Here is a 12578-nt window from a genome sequence, read left to right on the forward strand (position 1 = left end):
AAAATCATGCTACACAACAAGGGTCACCTGATATTCATACTACAACAGTTATTTCAGGAAAATGTGTTTTTGTTTATTTTTGGGTAATTTTATTGTGAAAAATCGTCAATAGCGTTAATATTATACACTGTATACTCACCAAAATCATGCTACACAACAAGGGTCACCTGGTAATCATACTACAACAGTTATTTCAGAAAAACGTGGGTTTTTTTATGTTTGGGGAATTTTATTGTGAAAAATCCTCAATAGCGTTAATATTATACAGTATATACTCACCAAAATCATGCTACACAACAAGGGTCACCTGATAATCATACTACAACAGTTATTTCAGAAAATTTTGTTTTTGTTTATTTTTGGGGAATTTTATTGTGAAAAATCGTCAATAGCGTTAATATTACACACTGTATACTCACCAAAATCATGCTACACAACAAGGGTCACCTGATAATCATACTACAACAGTTATTTCAGAAAAACGTGGGTTTTTTTATGTTTGGGGAATTTTATTGTGAAAAATCCTCAATAGCGTTAATATTATACAGTATATACTCACCAAAATCATGCTACACAACAAGGGTCACCTGATAATCATACTACAACAGTTATTTCAGAAAATTTTGTTTTTGTTTATTTTTGGGGAATTTTATTGTGAAAAATCGTCAATAGCGTTAATATTACACACTGTATACTCACCAAAATCATGATACACAACAAGGGTCACCTGATAATCATACTACAACATTTATTTTAGGGGAAAAACATTTGCATATTTTTGGGGAATTTTATTGTGAAAAATCGTCAATAGCGTTAATATTATACACTGTATACTCACCAAAATCATGCTACACATTAAGGGTCACCTGATATTTATACTACAACAGTTATTTCAGGAAAACGTGGGTTTTTTTATTTTTGGGGAATTTTATTGTGAAAAATCCTCAATAGCGTTAATATTATACAGTATATACTCACCAAAATCATGCTACACAACAAGGGTCACCTGATAATCATACTACAACAGTTATTTCAGGAGAAAAAAATGTGCATATTTTTGGGGAATTTTATTGTGAAAAATCATCAATAGCGTTACTATTATACACTGTATACTCACCAAAATCATGCTACACAACAAGGGTCATCTGATAATCATACTACAACAGTTATTTCAGGAGAAAAAAATTTGCATATTTTTAGGGAATTTTATTGTGAAAAATCGTGAATAGCGTTACTATTATACACTGTATACTCACCAAAATCATGCTACACAACAAGGGTCACCTGATAATCATACTACAACAGTTATTTCAGAAAATGTTGTTTTTGTTTATTTTTGGGTAATTTTATTGTGAAAAAACGTCAATAGCGTTAATATTATACACTGTATACCCCTTCCTGAGGAGGGCGGAAAGGGCGCAGCTCAAGAGATTGGTTGGCATGGGACTCAGACCATACCTTAGGATGGAATGCAGGATTAGGGCGCAGCAGCACTCCAGCATTCCCAGGCAAGCAGCGGCAGCACTCTTAATGCATCAAAAGGGCATGTAGCTCACCCACCGTTTTTGTCGACACAATAGCCAACAAGAATGTAGTCTTGAGCGAAAGCCATTTCAGCTCGACCGTTTACAGAGGCTCGAACGGCCCATGCCGCAAGGCTGACAAAACCATCTCCAAATCCCATGGGGGGCACAACCCTGTGCCAGTTTACGAGGCCCAACATGGGCCGCCTTTATGGCTGCCACAGTCCCCCTCAACGTCGAGGGAGACTTGCCTGCCTCTAACAGCTCCTGAAGGAACTGAAGGATACCAGGTGCCATACAGGAGAGGGGATCCACGTGTCGTGAGGCACACCATGATTGAAACACCCCCCAACGATAGGAATAAGCAACCCTGGTCGAGGGAGCCCGGGCCCCCTGCAAAGTACCCACTACAGACTGGGGGAATCACAAGGCTAGAAATTCGGCCCTCTCAGGGGCCAGGCCCAAAGCCTGAGGCCCTGGGGAAAAGGATGAAAAAGAGTTCCCTCGGCCTGGTACGGGAGGTCCCGGCGAATGGGTAGCTCCCACGGTTGTCCCTGAAGAAGGGGCGGAATCTCGGCAAACCAAATCATCTGGAGCCAATTGGGGGCCACCAGGATGAGGCTGGACTCTCTGTAGGAGTTGGTGCAGGAGGAGGAAGGGAGGGAAGGCATACAGGAGGCCCGTCCCTAAGGGAGGATTGTCCCTCCCGATGGAGAAAAAGAGGGGACAATGAGTGTTCTCCCTGGATGCAAAAAGATCTGCCACGGCTGTGCCGTAGCGATCCCATATTCTGCTCACAACCTCTGGATGCAGCTGCCACTCTCCGGGGAGGGGTCCCCCCCTGGAGAGCCGATCTACAGCAAGGTTCTCCCGACATGGCACATATGTGGCCCTCAGGAACTTGAACTGGGGATGAGCCCACTCCCATATTGCCCGAGCCAATCTGCACAGGCGAGGGGAACCTAGGCCCCCTTGCCTGTTGATATATGCCGCCGCTACTGTACTGTCTGTTCTCACCAGCACATGGCGGTCCTGTAGCTCTGGCAGGAAATGCAGAAGAGCCAAATGGATAGCCTGCAGCTCCAAAACATTTATGTGCTGCGCTAACCAGGGTCCGTGCCAAAGGCTGATGATGCCCTTGCCTTCGTGGACAGCCCGACAGCCTACCAGGGATGCATATGATGACACCACCTGGCGACGCAACACAAGCCCCAGTACCGTCCCACGTGCCAAGTTGGTCGGCCGCCGCCTCCAACGGAGAGCCACACACAGTCTGCGCATCACCAATACGCTGGCCTGCAGATTCCTCTGTGGGCAAAATCCAAGGCTTAGGAGGCAGCGCTGCACTGGGCGCATGTTCAGAAGAGCCAGGGGTATGACATGCACTGTGACTGCCATTAACCCCAAGAGGCGGAGACATAGCCAGGTCACCCTGGCCCCAAGCCGGAACTGGGACAAGCAAGCCCTGAGGGCGGCCTGTCTCACAGGAGTCAAGTAAAGAGTCCCTGCCCTGGCATCCAAACACATGCCTAGGAACTCCGTGGACTGTGAGGGCTGGAGCCTGCTCTTCTTCCTGTTGAGGTGCAGGCCTAGGTACTCTAAGTGCTGCTGGAGACGAGCCACATCTCTGCGGCACTGCCCCTCCGAGCGAGCACACACGTTGGCTGGCCTCCAAAAGGACCACTGGAAGCAGCAGAACCTAATTGAGGTGGTCTTGGCTGTGGGGCTGGTCCCGGCCCCGCCGGAGCAAACCAGACATCTCTTGTGTGACCAGCAAACCGGTGTCACGAGCCGCCACGCTTTCACCAGCCCGGGTAGCAAAGACAGTCGCAGCAATCCAGAGAGGGGCCCGTAGACCAGCTCTCCCAAACTCAAAGTAAGTGGATATTGTGCACACAAGCCGTCTAAACACCCCCCCCCCTACATATGGAATACGTAGAATGGAGAGATAGTCTTGACACAATATAGAACATATGTTAGAATATATATTAATAATTTTTCCTCAAGCTATTTTTTTATATTCAAAGTCAAATGTTATCCACCAATAAGAAAATATAGTAGACCTAAGGAGAACACCAATGCCCATGTTGCAAATATTTGAATCACTCCAGTTCTGAAAAAAAAAAAAGTTTATCTGAAATAACTGTTGTAGTACGATTATCAGGTGACCCTTGTTGTGTAGCATGATTTTGGTCATCCTACACTGTATAATATTAACGATATTGAAGATTTTTTGATATAAAAAATCTCAAATTATATCAAAACTAATTTCCCCAAAATAAATGTTGTAATATGATTATCAGGTGACCCTTGTTGTATAGCATGATTTTGGTCATCCTACACTGTATAATATTAACGCTATTGATGGTATTTCATAATAAAATTTCCCAAAAATATGCAAACTTTTTTTTTTCCTGAAATAACTGTTGTAGTATGATTATCAGGTGACCATTGTTGTGTAGCATGATTTTGGTGAGTATACAGTGAATACTATTAACGCTATTGATGATTCTTCACAATAATATTCCCCAAAAATATGCAAAAAAAATGTTTTCCTGAAATGATTGTTGTAGTATGATTATCAGGTGACCCTTGTTGTGTAGCATGATTTTGGTGAGTATACAGTGTATAATATTGAAGATTTTTGAATATAAAAAATCCCCAAAATTATATCAAAACAAATTTTCCTAAAATAAATGTTGTAGTATGATTATTAGGTGACCCTTGTTGTGTAGCATGATTTTGGTCATCCTACACTGTATAACATTAACGCTATTGATGATTTTTCACAATAAAATTCCCCAAAAATATGCAAAAATATTTTTTACGAAATAACTGTTGTAGTGTGATTATCAGGTGACCGTTGATGTGTGGAGTGAATTTGGTGAGACAACAGTGAATAAAAGTGGAGATATTGAATATTTTTCGCTTTGGTACTGCACTTTGTAGACGGTCCTTAAGCACTCGCTTTTCCGCCCGCAGTGCATAGAGAGCAATATATTTCCTGCAGCCTGAACGACGACTCGTTTTGGCGAAAATGAGTTTGTAGTCAATAGTCTACCTTATTGATCGCTGAAGTTCGAATCTGCCAATCTCTTTCTAACTTTACCCAAGTGTTTCCCCACCAGTTCTCTGTGCTACGTTTGGGTAGATTTGTAGTCAAGACCGCCTAAACCGAGACCAAGACACTACCAAGACCAGAGGGTATCAAGACCGAGACCAAGACGAGACCAAGTCCAAGACAGACTGAGTCAAGACCAAGACCAAGACCAAGACCAAGACCAAGACAAAGACGAGACGAGACCGAGACGAGACCAAGACCGAGACCAAAAAAAACAAAAAAAAAAAAGCTAGTGAGCTAGTGTTACACCATAACTTGCATCAATTGAATAAGAGCAGCATGCTGGGGTAAGAGGTTCAGTCCCAGTTTAAATTCAATTTAAGAAGGTATTATTTCAACTACAGACAGAACAATGCAGAGACAGAGCATGTCATGATACATAATACTAACACATGCATGATCTGGTCATGTGACATTGGTATGGATAAAGAGTTTGGAGCCAGTACCAACTGGCTAGCTTACCTCTCCGGGTGTCTCCGCTCCTGGTGTCTGGTGAACGTTGATGTGGTCCCGGCTGTTTCGGTGAGAGAGACTTTGCAAAACTTGCATTTTGCAGAATGCTTCTTTCTTGCACCTGGACTGCAAACTTCTTTATGTTCCATGAATGCAAATTTAATGATGGCGGAATTGGCTGACATTATTATTACTAGGTCTGACTGAGACTGACAGCTACGACGTAAACCTAACGTTTCGCGCTGGCTACACTTGCGTTTTTTATCATGGACATTATTTGTTGCAAATCTCCCGACCACTATGTCGACCTGAGACCTGAGACCAAGACAATGAGACCAAGACAAGACCGAGGGATCCGAGACCAAGACAAGACCAAAGACGGTCGAGACTGTGACAAGACCGAGACCACGTAAAAGTGGTCTCGAGACATCCAACTCTACTCACAAGGTTGCACTTATACCTAAAAACAATATTTCGTGACTCTTGACGAATATGCCCAATTTGGCATGTGTCAGAGTTTGTCAATACGTACTATATGGGAAAAGGCATTAGGGGGCGCTAAAGAGCTGTTGGGGCAAACTTCGGGGCAAATGTGGTACCAAATGAAAGAACTCATTAGTTGAAACCAATGTGGCCGGTTTCAGGACTCTGTGAACATTGTAAAGGCCTCAAAACGGTGTTGGAAAAATGAAAATTTGTGAACGCCACGCAGCGTGGTCGACTTCCTGTTGGGTAAAAAAATTCCACAAAATTAATTTCCCCTTGATCCCATGAGAGCTGTGACATATTAAAATTTCATGCAGATCCGAGAGGACTTTTGGTCACATGACCTGACGTTTGGGGGCGCTATTGAGTCCCCTTACCACACTTGCGTCCAATCACGTTGAATTATAACATTTTTCACCAGATGTGACGTCTGTGCAAGGTTTCATGAGTTTTCATGTATGTTCAGGCGAAGAAAAAAAAGAGGGAGAAGAATCTTGGCAATAACAATAGGTCCCTTGTTCACTGGTCAGTGACTCGGTCCCTAATAAAGGCATATGATCACACATAGGACATGGAGACAACACAGACCTACAAAGACATCAGCAGGAATGCTTGAGCTGGTTTTAAGGCAGGCACAGTTGAAGGCTACCGAGTAAAAGTGAGTTTGAAGCATAGACTGTATATAAAATGGACGTAACATCCGTGACGTCACCCATTGGTTTGTGGACTGCTGCTTGGAATCGAATAGTTTCGGATCTGAGCAGCACCATCTTGAACATTTCCGGTGCATGCCAGGTAAAAAAAAAACACGGATTCTACTTATATGGGCATCAGGAGGAGCAAGAGGCGCCCTCCTAAACCTGTGAATCAATCAACCTGTCAATCACGACATAGCCACGCCCTAATGCATACCCTGCTTTATCGTCAAATATAAAATCAGGAAGGCCAAAATTTCACAAATGAACATCATATTGCATTGAAAAAGGCTTTAAACTAGCGATTGATACCATAAACACATTTTGAAAACGTTTACTGAGGTTAGAAATCAAGTGAGAAGTTGGTGAATTCTCCATTGACTTGTATTGAGACGGAAGTCCTTTTGACACCAAAACGGTCGCCCCCCTGGTGGCATTTTCATAGAATGCATTTTTAAGTTACTTCCGTGTTGGCATCATTTCAGAGGACCGGAACCCCCCCGTCTGGTTTGAAGTTGTTTCATGAAAATCTTAATGGGGGCGGGGGGCCCTGTGCCTGTATCACTTCAGGCCAATTCATGCTTTCTGTGTCTTCATGGCTTTTAGGGTTCCACATAAGGGTTGATGTAAACTTTGTCATCGACCCATGCCTGCAAGGTCTGCGTGGACCCCTCTGCGGACATCCATGTGCAGCCCAAAATTTGTGACCATGTGAACTGTAGAAGAACTGTGCAAACTGTGCATCTGCTGGAAAAGCAAACAGTAATCCCTGTCTCATCTACTGTATGAATGTACTGTTTCCTATTCTCATAAAGGTGTTCAGCAAAATACAGGAATTCCTGAGATGCCCTGTGTAATACAATACCCGTACAACTGCATTGGTGTGGATGTGTTGATTTAAGTTGATGGTGAGACAATGAAATATGATCCAGCAAGTCCGGTTGGATTAACCGATTGTATCTAAGATTCATAGACTGATTTTAAAACTCTGGAAATGTATCACACTGCAACTCTCTTTTTTTTAAACATTTATTTATTATGGATTTTGTTCATTTTACAAACAAACAGAACAATACAAAACAGCACACTAGCACACAATAAGGCATATTATAAAGAAGCAACATAAACAGAAAATATATAAATATGTTATAAAGCGTAGATATAGCATATGGTTTGTACTCATACAAATTCCACACTACAATCGTAAAAAATACATTGTATATACTTCAAAATAAAGACATAAAGACATCCAACCATCTACATCCATATTATTATTCTCAAGAAAATTATAGAAAATATTCCATATTCTCCAAAACTTGTCAAGTTTGTTCTTTGTTGAGTAGCTTATCCTCTCTAAAGCAAAATAAAAGGTCATTCCCCTCAACCATTGTGCTGTGGTACAAGGTGTGTCTGATTTCCAAGAGCAAGCAATACATCGTTTGGCTTCTAAGAAACAAATGTCCAACAACGACTTTACTCTTTGGGTGGTAATGAAGCCCTCTGGGTAGAGATTTAATATGCATAATTTAGGATCAAGAGGAACTTCCTCACCAATGATTTGGCTAGCCAGATCTAATACTCTCCTCCAAAATGATAGTATCTGTGGACATTCCCAGATACAATGGAATAAGGTGCCTTTTTGGTCTTTACATTTGAGGCAAGTGTCAGGTATATTGGGATTAAAGCGGTGCAGTTTAGCTGGAGTTATATACAATCTAGTTAGCCATTTATACTGCAGTAGTTTTGAATTTGTATTGATAGATTGGGTCTGACCCCTGAGACATGCATCTGACCATTCTTCCTCTGTTAAATCATCCTCTGTTAAGTCCAAGTCTGTTCTCCACGCTTGTAGTAAGCATTCAGATGACTCTTTAGACTTACTCACAAACAGCTTATATAACAATGAAATTTGGCCCCTGGCCTGTAAAAAAGCCAAAGTGTAGTCTTCCAGGGAAGATAGGGGAGGAGGTTTCATACTATTGCTCAGTTTGGAGAGGATGAAGCTCCTTAATTGCAAATATTTAAAAAAGTGCTTCGTAGGAATCCCATATTTTGACTTAAGCTCTTCAAATGACATAAGAACTAAGTTATCATTGTAGAGGTCAGCTATTTTGGCTATACCCTTAGAAGCCCAGATTTTGAACCCAGAATCCGCTCTACCAGGTATGAAGTCATCACTTCCAAAAATTGGAGAAAATTGATATAGTTTATTAGTTTCTCCCAGATATGCAAGAGCGTTGTGCCAAACCGTTAGAGAATTTTTGAGAAAGGGGTTACTAGTATGTTTAATTCGTTTTTGTTTGTTTGCAGAGTGTATATAAAGGTTTAAAGGAATGTTAACTAAGTGAGATTCTATTAATACCCAGGCTGGAGGAAGATTTCTCTCAAAATAAAACATTGCTGCTCTAATTTGAGCTGCCCAGTAATACCATTCTAGATTAGGAAGTTGTAGCCCACCTCTATCATATGGCAAGTATAATTGGGAAAGTCTGAGCCTGGGGCGCTTGTTATTCCAAATAAAGTTTGAGAAAAGCTTTTTAAGTAAATTAAAGAGTGCAGGAGGGGGAGCAAGTGGAATAGACTGAAACAAGTACAAATATTTAGGTAGAATAGACATTTTCAAAACATTTATTCGCCCAATCATAGAGATTGGTAAATTTGTCCATCTATTTATAAGGTGAGTAACCTTATCTGTTAAGGAATTGTAGTTATTAGGCACAATTTCGTCAATGCTAGGGGCTATCTTCACACCTAGGTAAGAGAAACCCTTCAGGGATATCATAAATGGAGTGTGTATTGGAGGGTGTAGTCTTTCCCTTTCATTCAAAAACAATATTTCCGATTTGGAGTAATTGATTTTATAACCTGCAAAGCTACCAAAGTAATTTATTAAATCAAGTAAAGAAGGTAAAGTCTGTTTTAAATTGGAGCAAAACAAAATTACATCATCCGCATACAAGGCTATACGATGTTCCATATCCCCTTTAGTTATGCCTTTGAAATTAACACTCTTCCTAATTGCCATGGCAAGAGGCTCAATTGCCAAGGTAAATAACAATGGAGACAGGGGGCAACCCTGTCTTGTGCCTCTATACAACTTGAAGGGAGCTGAAGACAGACCATTTGTTAGAACTTTAGCCTGAGGGTTAGAATAAAGAAGCTTGATCCAGTAAAAAAATTTCCCCTTTATGCCATATCTTTGAAGGACCTCAAACAGGTAATGCCACTCTACCTTGTCAAAAGCCTTCTCGGCATCCAATGACAAAATAGCAGTGTCCATACATCCACTTTTCTCAAAAACAATATTAAGAACACGTCGTATATTGTGAAAGCCCTGTCGCCCCATCACAAAGCCGTTCTGGTCAGGGTTCACCATTTGTGGCAAAAGTATATCTAACCGTATAGCTAATACCTTACACAACACTTTAAGATCATTATTGAGGAGTGAGATTGGTCTATATGATCCACATAAGGTAGATGCTTTCCCTGGCTTTAATAACAGTGTAATTATTGCCATATTTAGAGAGGATGGGAGAGACTCACTCTCCAGAGACTCTTCATACATTTCAAGCAGAGGTGGTATTAGTGCATCCTGAAATGTTTTATAAATTTCGATGGGGATCCCATCTGGGCCTGGTGACTTTCCCCCTTTCATTGTACCAATGGCTGCAGACAACTCTTCATTAGTTATGTCCAGGTCTAAGTCAGCCAGCAAATTCTCTTCAAGAGAAGTAATGTTTAACAGATCCAAAAATTCATTTTGTTTTTGTAAAATTGAGTTTGAATGATCTGTGCTGTACAAGTTCTGATAGAAACCTAAAAAGGCATTGTTAATTTCCTTAGGGTCACTTGACTCTACACCATCATCCAACTGGATTGTATTTATTGTTCTTTCAGTTTCAGATTGTTTAATACGCCAAGCTAGAAGCTTACTAGCCTTTCCCCCTTGTTCATAATAGGACTGTTTCAGTTTCAGCAGGCTTTTAGTTGCCTTATTCACAGACATAACATTATATTTAGCTCTGAGTCCATTAAGTTCCTTAAATGACTGTTGAGAGGGAGTTTTAAAATGGACTGTTTCAATATCCTTTATTTTTTTTTCTAGTTGTTCCATCTCCAACTTCCAGGATCTGTGCTGATAACTTGTGTAGCTTATCATCTGTCCTCTCAGGAAGGCTTTAAATGCTTCCCACCGTATAGAGGCTGATGTTTGGGTTGTGTTAATTTCAAAGTAAAAGTCAATTTGTGCCCCAACAAACTTAATAAATTCTGGGTCTTTAAGCCAAAATGACTGAAGACGCCACCCTGTTGGGTTATTCAGAGGCTGTAGCATGTTCAAACTAAATGAAACTGAAGCATGGTCTGAAATGACGATGCTATCATACCAGCTACTGGGGACTATGGATGTTAGAGAAGCAGAAACCAAAAAGTAGTCAATTCTGGAGAATGTCTGACAGGTGGCAGAAAAACATGAGAAGGTTGACTGCTTAGGGTGAGTTTTCCTCCATATATCAATTAAGTTAAGCTCTCCAATAAACTGTAACAATTCCTTCCTTGACTGAGAATGGGAGGCATCTATCCCAGTAGATCTATCAACATCAGGCTGGAGAGTGCAGTTAAAATCTCCACCTATGATGAAGTTTCCAGGCAAATCGGCCACTGACAGAAATAGGTTTCTGAAAAATGAGGGGTTGTCGTCATTGGGCCCATATAAATTGACAAGATTTAACCTGACTGAAAGGATTTCACATTGGATAACAAGGTATCTCCCAAATCGATCTTCCTTAACATCAATAAGATGAAATGGTAGTGAATTGTGTATTAAAGTGATCACCCCACGTGCGTGGGAACTAAAAGAGGCTGAGAATACTCGGCCAGGCCATCTCCTCCTCACCTTCACTACATCTTCAGGAGTAAGATGCGTCTCCTGCAAAAAGACTATCTTAGTTTTCAATTGTTTAATCCTACACATTACTTGCTTGAGCTTGACAAGTTTATTTAAACCTCTTACGTTCCAAGAGGTGAACTGAAGATTATATAACATACTATGTTACTATAATGTAAATGTGTGTTGGAACTGAGTATTGAGTATTGTACAAAAAGGAAACTTAATAAAGTGCAAAAATAAACAAATATGTGCCTTAAAACATGAAAATCAACATAACAAGGTGTATTTCCCCAAATGAAATACACACACGCCTCCCCTGATCCATACTTCCAATAGGCCGCTAAACAGAGCCTGACTATGGAGCTTAAGCTGGTCCACCATGTCCACATGCAGAGGAACAGCATGCCTAGCGAACATGACAGAGCCACACAGAATACTTGAACATAATAGTGTGTTGCAATCAGACAGCTACTTTGCCCACAAAGAGTAGACACAGCATTTAACAGTCCACAAATAGTTAACTGTAGCCCAAATGCGTCCGCATTCTCTAATCAGTCCAGAGAAATATTACCTGTATTGCGTCCGCCTTTACCACGCTATTCAGAGTCCACTGTTGTCCCACTTGCTTCAGATTTTAATTTTCGCACAAAAGCCTCCGCTTCCAATGCTGTGTCGAAAGTGTGCCGTCTTCCCTTGACCGTCACCAAAAGAGTAGCAGGATGGATTATTCCATAACGCATGTCGCGCATAGAGAGGGAGGAAAGTTCTTTCTTCGCTGTGTCAAAGACTTTTCTCCGTTTAAGCAGGTCAGCAGAAACGTCGGGGAAAAACATAACCTTATCGTCGACCAGTATTTTCCCCTTGGCCCTGGCAGCTTTCATAACCCTGACTTTGTCTGCATAATTCAGGAACTTCATCACCACCACTCGAGGTCGCACAGTGACTTGCGAGTTCACCTCGTTGATCGTTGTACCGACCCTATGCGCCCTTTCTATAACCACTGGCCCAGGAAAATGTTGTTAACCAAGCATTTCAGGAATCCATTTTTCCAAATAAGCACACAAATCACCACCTCTTTCTGTTGACTGGCAGACCTACCAACCGAAGATTAGAGCGGCGTGCACGGTTTTCTAAGTCATCCACTTTTAGTGCTAGCTCTTCCATAGCCGTTTTCATGCTAGCGGTCTGTGTTTTCTGAGATGTTAAATCGTCTTCATTGGTGCTAATTCTGTCTTCTGCTTCGGTCATTCGGCCAGTCAGTGCCTTGAGTTCACCCTGCACTCCCTGGATAGCGTTCATTAATCCATCAAACCTTGACGTAAAATCCTCCTTCAGTGAGTGAATAGCATCAAGAATTTGGTCAGAGCTAGCAGCATCGTCAACTGACTTTGCTGGTGGCCAGGAGGTATCCG

This window comes from Scomber scombrus, chromosome 5, assembly GCF_963691925.1.
Source record: "Scomber scombrus chromosome 5, fScoSco1.1, whole genome shotgun sequence".
NCBI classification, from domain to species: Eukaryota; Metazoa; Chordata; class Actinopteri; order Scombriformes; family Scombridae; genus Scomber; species Scomber scombrus.